Source organism: Balearica regulorum, chromosome W (genome assembly GCF_011004875.1).
Source record: "Balearica regulorum gibbericeps isolate bBalReg1 chromosome W, bBalReg1.pri, whole genome shotgun sequence".
NCBI classification, from domain to species: Eukaryota; Metazoa; Chordata; class Aves; order Gruiformes; family Gruidae; genus Balearica; species Balearica regulorum.
This window is the reverse complement of record NC_046219.1, coordinates 30,231,720-30,244,797: the sequence shown is the minus strand read 5'-3', so window position 1 is coordinate 30,244,797 and position 13,078 is coordinate 30,231,720. Positions and strand designations below refer to the sequence as shown.

The window sequence follows — 13,078 nt, the reverse complement described above, 5'->3', positions numbered from 1 at the left end:
CCTTGCTGTGGATACACTTGTCCATAACAACTTACTTCATAAGATTAATATTCCCAGGCCTATTGTCTGGTTGGGTAGGGACTGTACAAGGAACATAGCAGCCTTGTACCTTGCCATGGTCAGTTAGCTTCGTTACCTATTACCTTGATCAGAAACCCCTTTCCCACGATTATAGGCTTTAAAACAGTTCTAGGCCTTAAGCAGCTTTCTAGTTAATGTAAGTTTTCTTATAGCTAAGCTTCTATATTTTTTACAATTCCCTCCTTTTGTTTTCATTGCATCCCTGCAATTATTTATATCTCCAAGCTCCTTGTAATTTTGCTACTATACTAGAAAAACAGGTTATGCAACATTGAAAAATCACTATTATACATACAATCCCTATGATCACTAAGGCTGCTACAGCAAGCGCCTTTTTGAGCCACACAGATAAATCAGGAGCCCAGGAAGTCAACCATGACACAGTATCAGTAAAACCCCAAGATGTATCGTCTTTTTGTACTTGTCGCATTTGAGAACTAATCTCCCAGATTTTATGTACGTCAGTCAATAATTCCCCTGAATGATCTACATACATGCAACAACTCACATTTAGCATTGTACAAACTCCGCTTTGTGATGCTAACATCATATCTAAGGCCATACGATTTTGTAGGGTAATTTTTGAGAGTTCTGCAATTTCAATTTGCAAGGTTGTTAACCCACGAGCGGTATAATTTGCCAATTTTTCAATTTCTCCTATGTTTAAAATCACTTTTTCCAGTTCACTCACCCCTAAAGATGGTATGAACCATTGGAGAAAAGAGTGAAATCCTGAGGGTTTTTCTATTAGTGGGTTATTAGTCCTTTTAACATGAGTTAAAAAGGTGCAATGCCAGATTGGAACATTTATAGTTTTAGGGAGAATTTGTAAATCCACAGTTACCAATCCTAGAGTGCAAATTCCTCCCCAGCGTGGTGGGAGTACTTTATAAGCTTTGTCACCACATAACCAAAATACTCCCAGTGCCTTTGGTCCCCTCCAAGCCCAGCTCAAGCGAGATTTAATATGATTATTTGTGTTACATTTAGTCCAATTTCCCACAAAAATGTCGTTAAGACAAAACTGCCGAGTCCAACTCTCTGGGGGGTAACATCTCTCTACACAGAGGATGTTATGATATTCATCTAAAGGAGGAATTCTGATGGTTAATATTTGCTCCTCATATTTAGTTGTTACAGAGGTATTTCTCCAAAACTTTTCCCAAACTGAATCCTTCGGAATTGGAATACCAATTAAATCAAACCCACGACCTACAGATTTTGGTAAAGATGCACAAAGCCAACATTCAGTATAATTCAAATTCTTTGCAAAGGACTTCATTAAGGAAACCCCAGATACTTTACCTGTTGTTGACAGAGTTGCAGTTTGGATACAGATGCATGGTGACCCTTTTTTGCAAGTTGGATGCACAAATATTCAGTATCCTGCATACAATCTTCAGCCGTATGGCTTGCTAGTAACAAATCATCAACATATTGAATCAAAACAGAACCCCCAGAAAATTTTAAGTCTCTTAGATCGTTTCTGAGAATTTGAGAAAAGGTGGTTGGTGAACTAGTAAACCCTTGTGGCAAGCGTGTCCAAGTCAACTGTTTTCCTTGCCAAGTGAAGGCAAAAATCAATTGACTTTCTTCAGCAATAGGTATACTAAAAAATGCTCCTGTTAAATCCAAAACAGTAAAATATTGTGCCCATACAGGTATTTGGGTAAGAATTAAACTCAGGTCAGGGACAACAGGGTGTGGGGAAATTACATGCTCATTTACTGCACGGAGATCTTGAACAAATCTATATTCTGGATCCCCATCTTTATCTAATCGATGTTTACTTACTGGCAAGATTGGAGTATTATATGGACTTTGACATTCCTTGAGTATTCCTTTTTCTAAGAAAACTGCAATCTGTTTTTGAATACTTGGGATAGCCTCATCTGCAATGGGGTACTGTTTAGTTGATGGAGGTGACCCTCCTTTTGTTTTAATTATTACCGGTTCTGCAGATAACAATAATCCTATATCATCACCAGAGCTGCTCCATAGTTCCCGGGGAACTGCTTCAAGTCCTTTGGGGATTTTAAAAGACAATTCTTCTTCTTGTGGAATTTGCACAATTTGTGATCCCATGATTGTTTATTTCATTCCAGCCAGAGCAAGGAGTATTTGAGTACCAAATTCCTGCAAAAGATCACGTCCTAGCAAAGACACAGGTGAATTTGGAGATATCGCAAATCTTCCCCATACCATTTTCTCTGCAATGATAATTGGAAGTGGGGTTGAAAAATATTTTATTTCTTGTCCAACAACCCCTCTTATAAGTACCTTCTCTTTAGAAATCAATGTTTGTGGGAGTGCATAATTCAAAAGGGACAAAGTTGCTCCTGTGTCTACTAAAAATTCAACAAAAAGTCCATTTACCTTTGCAGTAATTTGTCCATACTCATTTACCTTCACTCCTTCATTCGACATTTTCGCAGTCCTTCGGCAAGCATGGAATTCAGCTCATTAATTTTCTATTGTGAGTGAGGGCGCGGTGGATACGGTGGATTTGATCCTCGTCCAGCACTTACTGGGCGGAGTGGGCACTCCCGCTGGATATGTCCTATATTCCCACAATAAAAACACTCTAAAGTATTAGGATTAGATTGGTTAAGAGAAGAAAGAAAGGGAGCCCTTCCCCCACGTCCCCTTCCTCTTGGAGTTCCCCTTGAAATTCCCCTGCCCCTTCCTCTTGATTGATAATTCTGTGTAATTGCTGCAGCCAACAAACTAATTTCTCTCTCTTTTTCCTGTCGCTCTTGTTTTCTTTCCTGTTTATTTCTCTCGTTCTCTCTCTTTTGTTTTTCTTCATCTTTACCATCAAAAACAAATGCAGCAATACTCAATATTTTAGTCAGGGTTTCCCCTTGCCACCCAGGCATGTGCTTTTTAAAATACTTATTTATATCAGGAGAAGACTGCTCCACAAATACACTGATAGCCAATGGTTCTTGAAAATTTTCTCTAGTCATTCCCCCGTATTTCAACAAGGTAGTTTTCAATCTTATCCAATAATCGCTGGGGTGTTCACCAGGTTTTTGTCTGCATTCAAGGACCTTTGTCCAATTTGTAACTCTTTCGCCACATTGCCATATGGCCTCCAATAATTGTCCGATGGCTGCCCGATAAGCTTGCATTCCATCGGTTGTGGCTAAATTCCAATTAGGGTCCTCAGTGGGCCAGGGATTTAATCCTTGACCCCTCTGAGCAATTTCTCGGTCCTTTTGAAAAATTTTATCTCGCTCATCCATCTGGAATAGTTCTCTCAACAAAGTTTTCATGTCACTCCAATTAGGTGTATAATCAGTGATTATTCCAGATAGCATTTGTGCACATTTTTCTGCATCATCTCTTAATCTTGGCATTTTGCTTTGCCACATAATCAAATCACCTTGTTTCCAAGGTTCGTGGCGCATCACAGCAGTCACTGCAGGAACTTCAGGAGGAGCTCCTGGTCCTGCTCTGGGATTTGGGATGTAATCCAATTTCATGGGAAACATCCCTGCTTGGGGAAGGTCAGTTTCCTCGGCCTCAGGGGCAGAGGGAAGTGGGCTTACCCGTGGTTTAGATGGCTTACGTCTTTGACAAGACCAATCATACCAAATATACCAATAATCAATATTTTGACTTGCAGTATCTTCTAAAATAGTCCTTAAAAACTTTAACTTATGGGGCTTAAAAGTTCCTTTGGGAGGCCAAATATCCATAGGTCCTCCCCCTCGAGTTCGAGTTAGGAATGGCCATTCCTCCTGACACAACACAATCAGTCTTTTCTTTTGCAAAGTCTGTGCCCCATAAACCTTATTCCAATTTTCCAAAACCTCAGCAAGGGGCGTTCCCCTTTCAACACTGGGTGTATTTCCCATTTCTTTCTTCTTTTCCTCTTACCAAATCTTTTAGCAAGTTTAAACACAAGAGTACTCCCAGTATCGTCTGGAAACACCCGTGTCCAAGTCTCTTAGGTGAACTCACCTATTTTGCCGGCAATGAGCGTTGGTCACAGGTTTGTCCAGAGAATTAACTGGTGCTTCTTCCTCTTGTGTCCTAGGGTCCCACCTGGGTCGCCATCTGTTAAAGAAAATCTACCAGACGTGAGTTACCCTAGGTTTGCTTTATTGCAGCGCTGGATGCACGGGGGAAACAGCTCCACCAAACGTGCATGCCAGGTGATCACCAACATACAGGTTATATAGAATCAAAATATACATATTCATTATTTTTCCGAGAAAAGGCAGTCCTATGATAATCTTTTCTTAGAATCCTTTTCCATATTCTCCTCCCCATCACGCCTGCTCAGTGATTTGAGTCGGTGGTCCTCAGGTGTCTCTGGTGGTCGTCAGTGGTCTTGCACCCATGTTCGCTCGATGACCCTCTTCTTGCAGGCATGCGCAGTATCCTTGCTGTGGATACACTTGTCCATAACAACTTACTTCATAAGATTAATATTCCCGGGCCTATTGTCCGGTTGGGTAGGGACTGTACAAGGAACGTAGCAGCATTGTACATTGCCATGGTCAGTTAGCTTCGTTACCTATTACCTTGATCAGAAACCCCTTTCCCACGATTATAGGCTTTAAAACAGTTCTAGGCCTTAAGCAGCTTTCTAGTTAATGTAAGTTTTCTTATAGCTAAGCTTCTATATTTTTTACACAATATGCTGCTTCCACCTGATATCTTTAATAACACATCTTCTGTCAACTACTGCTTTAACTAATAAGTTCAGGAGTAGTTTCTCCTACAGAAACTAATCATTTCTCTAAGAACTTAGGCTGTCATCACATTCAACCTAAATGCCAGGATACTGTGCAGCAAATACCACTGTATGCTAGTACATCTGACTAGCATCTAATAATATAGACTTAAATGTAAAATTAACAATCATATCAAAAGCCTTTCTCATATTCAGATATTGTATTTCATTTAATGTTCATTCTTTCATCATGGATATGAGTTTTGCATCAAATAGAACAAGGCAGAAAATTGGTTAAGGCAATATGGAGGGCTGACCCTGGCTGGATGCCAGGTGCTCACCAAAGCTGCTCTATCACTCCCCCTCCTCAACTGGACAGAGGAGAGAAAATAATATAACAAAAGGCTCATAGGTCGAGATAAGGACAGGGAGAGATCACTCACCAATTACCATCATGGGCAAAACAGACTCAAGAACATTAACATGGTCTAGCGGAGGGTGTCCCTGCCCGTAGCAGGGGGGTTAAAACTAGATGATCTTTGAGGTCCCTTCCAACCCAAACCATTCTATGATTCTATAATTTAATTTATTACCAAACAAATCAGAGTTGAGTAATGAGAAATAAAACCAAATCTTAAAAACACCTTTCCCCCCACCCCTCCCTTCTTCCCGGGCTTAACTTTACTCCTGATTTTCTCTACCTCCTCCTCCCCAGTGGCACAGGGGGCCAGGGAATGGGGGCTGTGGTCAGTTCATCACACATTGTCTCTACCGCTCCTTCCTCCTCATGGGGAGGACTCCTCACACTCTCCTCCTGATCCAGCAGTGTGGGGTCCCTCCCACAAGAGACAGTCCTCCATGAACTTCTCCAACATAAGTCCTTCCCACAGGCTACACTTCATGAACTGCTCCAGTGTGGATCCCTTCCACAAGGTGCAGTCCTTCAGGAGCAGACTGCTCCAGCGTGGGTCCCCCACGGGGTCACAAGTCCTGCCAGCAAACCTGCTCCAGCATGGGCTCCTCTCTCCACAGGTCCTGCTAGGAGCTTGCTCCAGCACGGGCTTCCCATGGGGCCACAGCCTCCTTCAGGTGCCTCCATCTGCTCCAGCATGGGGTCCTCCACAGGCTGCAGGTGGAATCTCTACACCCCCTCATCCTCCCTCCATGGGCTGCAGGGGGACAGCCTGCCTCACCATGGTCTTCACCACGGGCTGCAGGGGAATCTCTGCTCTCGTGCTGTGAAAGACTGGACTGTAAGAACATTTGTCTCAAAGATCGCTTGCTCAAGTGGAAAACCCCTCTGGCTACTGAGTGGGATAAAGACAGTTACAGGGTCATAGAGATTTTCAACTTGCGAAAAACACCCTGCGGGGTCATGCACCACTGAGTTAGGTGACAGTCGCATGAAGAACAGGGCTGGAACTGCAAGAAGCATGTGTGCATGTGCAGGAACACGGAGCCGTGTCATACGTGCCGTTGTCATCATAGCCACCACCGATATAAAAAGGAACTGCTAAGACGAGGGGGCACGTGCCTTTGCCCACCGCTGCAAAACGAGAGATTTAGACCCCCCCCCCGAGATGCTTTGGATCTGTGGCGGTGACTATTCTTGTGATTCTATCCCGGAGTCTTGCTTGGTTTTCTGCCTTTCTTTTCTGCTCTATCCTATCGCTCTTATAATTTACCTTTACTTTTTTTCATAATAAAAACTGTTTCTGGTATATGGCATTTGACCTCATTTGTGTCTTAATCTCGCTCTCAGGATCGTATCGAAACCTCCCCGATATTGGATCGGGACATTTAAATTGGTGTCACAGACAGGATCCCTTGAAGCGAGAGTGCCCTATTGTTCCCAAATAGGTGAGACCTCTCAGGAACGTAAGGGGGAGGGGCGGGCTTGTGTGTTATTTGAAACCTGCGTGCTGCCTTCCTGAGACGACCGCTTCCCCGCTTTAAACAAAATGAGTGATGACAGAACCATTCCTTCGGGAAGGGAAATTTTGTTTGATTTTCTGGAGAAACATGGAGCGCAACCCTCTGTGCCCGGGGTGGACTGGGCTCAGGGAAATTGGCATAATTTGCAGAGCGTAGTTGACCGAATGGGCGCCTCGCACAAAGATGCGAGACTAAGAGCAGGAAAAGGAAAAGTGATTATTTGTGCCGTTCTTGGTGCTAGCTTAGCCGCCACGGTAGAGGCTAGAGATCGTTGCCGTACTGCGGAGTCCCTAACTATCGAATCCCTTCAAAGCCTTACCCGGTCCCTTCAGGGGCAAGTGGCAGAATTAAAAGAACAACTTAAAGCAGAAAAGGATCAAGTGAAACATTTGCAGACTGCCCTTAAGGAGCAGCTCCTCGCGGATACTACCCACGAGGAAATTCCCCCAAGATCTGAAATTGGCTATCCCTTTAACGACCTGCAGGTAGCGAAAGAGAAAGTAGAGAAATAAGAACCGCTTTCGCTGCAACCCTTGGTCAAGACCAAGTACATTTACGATGATGAGCAGGACCAGTCCCCCCAAGTTACAACCAAGGAAGTCCCTTATACTGCCGTCGAGTTGATGAAACTAAAGAAGGAATTTGGCCAAATCCCTAAGGAATCAGAAACGGAGTATGCGTGGAGAGTGTCACTGTCTGGGCGGGGACCAGATTCTGTTAAGTGAAAGAGAGGCAGAAGGGTATTGGGGACCAGGAGTGTTTTTAACTACTGGGAACCACCGTGCCCCCTGGTCTCTGACCCAGCGGGCAGCCTGTTGGGCGGGTGGCTTGAACCCCTTGGAGAGGGGGGACCCTCTTGCAATTACAGGGACTGTGGATCAATTAGTAGAAAGTGTGCAGAAGGCAGCTTGTCTGCAGACGATGTATGATCGAAAGTTGGAGCCTAGACAGGAGTCCCCGATGACGATGGCAGTAGATCCCGAACAAATGACCCCCCTTATAAGGGGACTCCCCGATTCCTTGAAACTGATTGGTATACAATTACAGGGAAAAATACAAGCGATGCCCCAAGGCGACAGAGTTGCAGCTGCTTTAGAAGGACTTACGCCGCACCGCCGACCCTTGGACAGGAAAATGTGGACCTGGGGGGAGGTGGCTCAAGAACTGATCAATTATGGGTGCAAGTATGGCCCCATTAACCTTTCAACCGCCAAAACGGACTCCAGGGGCTTGAGGTGAGCGGAAGTAAAAATAGTCACACCCCGGGAATGATAGGAGAGTACCTCTCACCAGACCACCGGGAGGGAGAGACATCCCGAACAGACGTAATAGCCTGTGGGCGGAAGGACAACAGAAGGGGATCCTGTGTGACTTAATGGACGGACTGCCAACAGACAAATTAGAAAAGTTGGTAACAGGGTGGCCCACTAAATCGGCAAATGGAGAAGTGGATTTTGAGGATACCACTCCCAGTGCGCCCTCCTTGATTGATTTATCAGAAATAAATGCCTCCCAAAACCCAGCGGGAAACTAGATCCTTCACCCTTCAGTGGTGAGCGGAGGGGCGAAGGTTGCATACATATCAGACAGCTCACTGAGAATGGCTGGGGTGATTTACTAATTACAGGCCTCAGAGGACCAAAACAAGCTCCGGTAATGTTTTTGATAGATACTGGTGCTCAAATTTCAGCTATTAAAACAAAAGATGCTGCTAATTGCGGAGTTACATCCTCCAAGCAAACACTGTTTGTGGCAGATGCATTTGGCAACGTTCAACTACAGGCATTGGCAATGGTCAGCCTGCATCTGTAAGGAGAAGATAGTGCCACTACAGTGGCTATGGTAGTGGGAGAGCTTCCATTCAACCTCTTGGGACTTGACGTTCTGAAAGGGAAGACCTGGATTGATAATAAAGGGAGACAGTGGTCATTTGGCTCCCCCAATGTAGATATTCGGCTGCTATGAGCCATGCCACTACTTCCCCCTTTGAAGCTTACAAATGTTAAGCCTTATCCGATACCTTTGGGGGCCAGAGAGGGAATAACACTCGTATTAGAGGACTTAAAAGGACAAGGTATTGTGATTCCGACCCACACTCCTTTTAACTCTCCAGCATGGCCAGTACAAAAAAATCTAATGGCGCGTGGAGATTAACCATAGATTATTGCAGACTCAACGCAAATACTGGTCCGTTGACAGCAGTGGTACCGAACATTGCCGAGCTTATAGCTACAATCCAGGAACGAGCCCACCCGGTCATGGCGACAGTGGATGTTAAAGACGTGTTTTTTATGGTTCCCCTGCAGCCTGAGGACCAAGATCACTTTGCTTTTACGTGGGAAGGCCAACAATTCACTTTCACCCGACTCCCACAGGGATATAAGCATTCCCCCACTCTAGCCCACCATGCGTTAGCACAGGAGGTAGAGGTAATTCAGACAGAGGAGGAGATCAGCATTTACCAGTATATTGACGACATTCCTGTGGGAGGGGATGAAATAGAGAAAGTTCGGATAACTCACAATAACATAATTTCCCACTTAGAAAGTTTGGGGTTGAAAATTCCACCAGAGAAGATACAAACACCCTCGAGTGAAGTAAAGTTTTTAGGAATCTGGTGGAAAGGGGGAACGACGTGCATTCCACTGGACACCCTTTCCTTATTAGATCAGATTAAAATGCCAGAGTCGAAAAAGGATTTGCAACATGTACTAGGATTACTTGTGTTCTGGAGAAAGCATATCCCTGATTTTTTGATTATTGCAAGACCACTGTATGACTTGTTGCGAAAAGGGGCCCAGTGGGAATGGACTGAACCCCACGAAGAAGCATTGCGGTTGCTAGTGTTTGAAGGGACCACCCACCAAGCTCTTGGTCCCATTCACCCCACAGACCCCATCCATATTGAATGGGGATTTGCCAAGACCGGACTGTCAATACATCTATGGCAAAAGGGTCCTGAAGGACCCACTCGGCCTATTGGGTTCTACTCCCATAGTTTTAAAGATGCCGAAAAAAGATATACAGCCTGGGAAAAGGGTTTGTTTGTAGTCAGCTTAGCCTTCAGAGAGGCTGAATGGACCATTCGGCAACAGCCATTAGTGCTTAGAGGCCCCTTTAAGGTAATCAAAACAGTTTTAGCAGGAACTCCACCCCCTGACTGGGTGGCTCAGAGAGCCTCTGTGCGGAAATGGTATGCCCAGATAGAACATTATTGTGACATTTTTTTTCAGTATCTGAGGGAGCTGCAAAGAGGTTAACCATCCAAGAAGAGGTGGGAGGTGGGCCCAGATAGAGAAACAGCTGAACTCCCTCCTGTAATACAAGTGGCCCCTCCATTTTCCGAGCAGTTGCAGAATGCTTGGTTTACTGATGCTGCTTCTAAGAGAGAAGGAAAAACTTGGAAATATCGAGCTGTAGCACTCCACATAGACACGGATAAACAAATAATCACTGAAGGGGAAGGCAGTGCTCAAGTAGGGGAATTAGTTGCAGTATGAAGCGTTTTCCAGCATGAAGCCCAATCTACCTCTCCTGTCTATAGCTGTACTGACTCCTACGCTGTATTCAAAGGCTGCACTGAATGGCTTCCATTCTGGGAGCAAAATGAGTGGGAAGTCAACAGGATACCCATATGGCAGAAAGAGAAGCGGCAGGATATCTTGACCATTGCTAGACAGGGAAAGTTTGCGGTAGCCTGGGTGGCTTCCCATCAACAGGATAATACCCTGTTAGCCAATGGAATGGCAAAGCTGATGAGTTAGCCCAGTTAGCTCCCCTTCAGAACACCCACATAGCAGAAGACTGGGAGCGATGGTTGGAATGGTTACATGTAAAGAGGAAACGTTCAGGGATCAAAGACCTCTACTGTGAGGCCCAAGCTCGAGGTTGGCCCATTACTAGGGAGGAATGTAAGACCTGTGCGTCCGCTTGTGAACAATGTCATACCCGCTTAGAACGACACCCCCAGAAGACGATCCCCTACACTTGAGGGAGGGGAAAGGGCTGTGGGAAACCTGGCAAGTGGACTACATTGGTCCTTTCCATAAGTCGGAAGGAAAGCATTATGTGTTGGTTGGAGTAGAGGTAGTGTCAGGGTTGGTCCAAGCCGAAGCATTTGCCAGAGCTACTGGAGAAAACACGGTGAAGGCATTGAAAGAGTGGTTTCGGCACCTTCCCCAAACCACGGTCAATTCAGTTGGATAATGGTTCTCACTTTACTGCTAAAATAGTCCAGGAGTGGGCAACTGGGGAAGGAATCTCGTGGGTACACCATACTCCATATTATCCACAGGCGAATGGAATTGTAGAAAGAACTAATGGTTTGTTGAAGCACTTTCTTAAGCCACAAGCCAGGATGGACCGAACGACTATGGGATGCAGTTACTGGTGTCAACAGTCGTTGGGGAATAAATGGATGCCCAAAAATCACAGCATTTTGTCCAAAGGCTCCAACCATTATGCCAGCCCCATGCGCCTCTGAGTATCCCAAGAATCCGTCGCACTTTCCAGGCCAGACCGTTTTGGTCGAACTCCCTACTGTGGGGGCCGTACCCCTGGTACTGGAAACCCCAATGAATAAGTATGCCTGGAAAGCAAAAGATGCCCATGGGAAGGAACACAAGATTAACACAAGGTGGATTATTCCATCCTTCTAACCACAACTCACTTCCAGTTCCTGGAAGAGAATCGAGTTTGTTTTTTCTCTTTCAGGTAAAGATTCTGGAGCCTGTCTGAAGGAATCCAGGAACATATGAAGTTGCTGATTGCCTGTGGAATTTTGTTCATCTTTATAGGATGTGTAGCATACTATCGCAAACAGTGTTTTGGCCGATCATTGTCGCTATCTTTAGTATTGGAGGAAGTTTCTGTGTTCCCCCCCCCAAATTGTTATGGCAAAATGAATTTGTTGTTTTAGGCCAACAAGTAGCTAACGCTTTTAATCTTACTAAGTGTTGGGTTTGTGGTGGACTGTTAGGTTTAGAAAGTTGGCCATGGACTGCTATCCCCATTTCCCCTGAATGGCTGGTGAGCAACTACAGTGAAATCAAAAGTGATACCTATTGGGAAGACAGTACATCACTGCCCTGGCCAGTACGACACCCAACTCGTGGAGAATATTGTATAGCCTTCAACAACATCAATACTGGAAAATGACTTACAGTTATGGTAATACTTCCACTGGGAGGATGGACTGGAGATGGTGAAATGAAACAGGTGGTGTTTGGTATCCAGGGGGATTCTGGTCCCCAGATGGGAGCTTAGGGTCCCACTGGGGAGGGTTAATGAATTGTTCCTGTTCATATAATAGTTTGATAGGAGCCTATTACTGCACTAATTGTACTTCAAATAACTCCCCCATAACCCCCCCCCCCCCGAGTCTGTGGGCACAAGGCAATTATTGGGACAATCCAAAAGGGTCAAACTCATGAAGCCCCTTTGCCAACAGGCATCGTGCTCTGAAGGAACGTTATCGAGTGTGCGGCCAATCTGCTTATAAACTGTTACCGGCAAATTGGACTGGGGTGTGTTATGTGGGGGCAATTCGCCCCTGGTTTTTCCTACTCCCACTCACTGACCTTGATGTCTGCAAATTTTTTTCTCTCACATATTCTCACTCCTCTCTCTGGCTGCAGTTGTCCTTGTTGTTGGTGTGAGGGTTTTTTGTTTGTTTTCTGATTTGGTGGGTTCCCCCCCCCCCTTCTTAAATATGTTATCACAGAGGTGCTACCTCCATTGTTGATTGGCCAGCAGTGGCTCCGTCTTGGAGCTGGCTGGCATTGGCTCTATCGGACATGGGGGAAGCTTCTAGCAGCTTCCCACAGAAGCCATCCCTATAGCCCCCCCCCCCCCTTCCCGCCCCCCCCCCCAAAACCTTGCCACGCAAACTCAATACAGTCTCATTTCAACCGAGATCTTTTCCTGTATTTCTATTTAGCCACCTTAGCAACAGTTATGACAGCAGGTTGATTTAGTCACAAATCTTGTATTATTAACCACATAATTTATGGAGTAAGACAAATTGTGTGAGACACCTGTCATAATTAAGTATCCTGCAACATCAGCTAACACTGAAATACCAGAGCGCTAGAATTCCCATAGAAGATACAATGGCAAGTTGAAACTTTCCACCATAAGACGACAAGGTAGATGAAAAATTTACAGCTGGAAACAGAACATTATTAGTGAGCTCTAAGGGACAAGTTAAGATTTTAAGAGTATCAGACCATAAGAGGCATAAAATCCAGTTTCTAAAGTCTACTTGATTTGTCCTGTAACAACTTCATAAAGAATGAGACTTAGGCATTTATTATTGAAGATAGTTATTGAAATATGAAAGAATTCTGGTACAACACTTAAATGTTTCTATAAAGA

The 13,078-nt window shown here is 44.8% G+C and overlaps 2 pseudogenes; one reads left to right on the top strand and one right to left on the bottom strand.

Annotated features, from left to right (window-relative positions):
• Positions 1 to 13,078, bottom strand: part of LOC142599333 (myotubularin-related protein 12-like) — an 83,946-nt pseudogene that overhangs the window by 33,110 nt on the left and 37,758 nt on the right.
• LOC142599334 (uncharacterized) lies at positions 6,730 to 8,237 on the top strand (annotated as a pseudogene).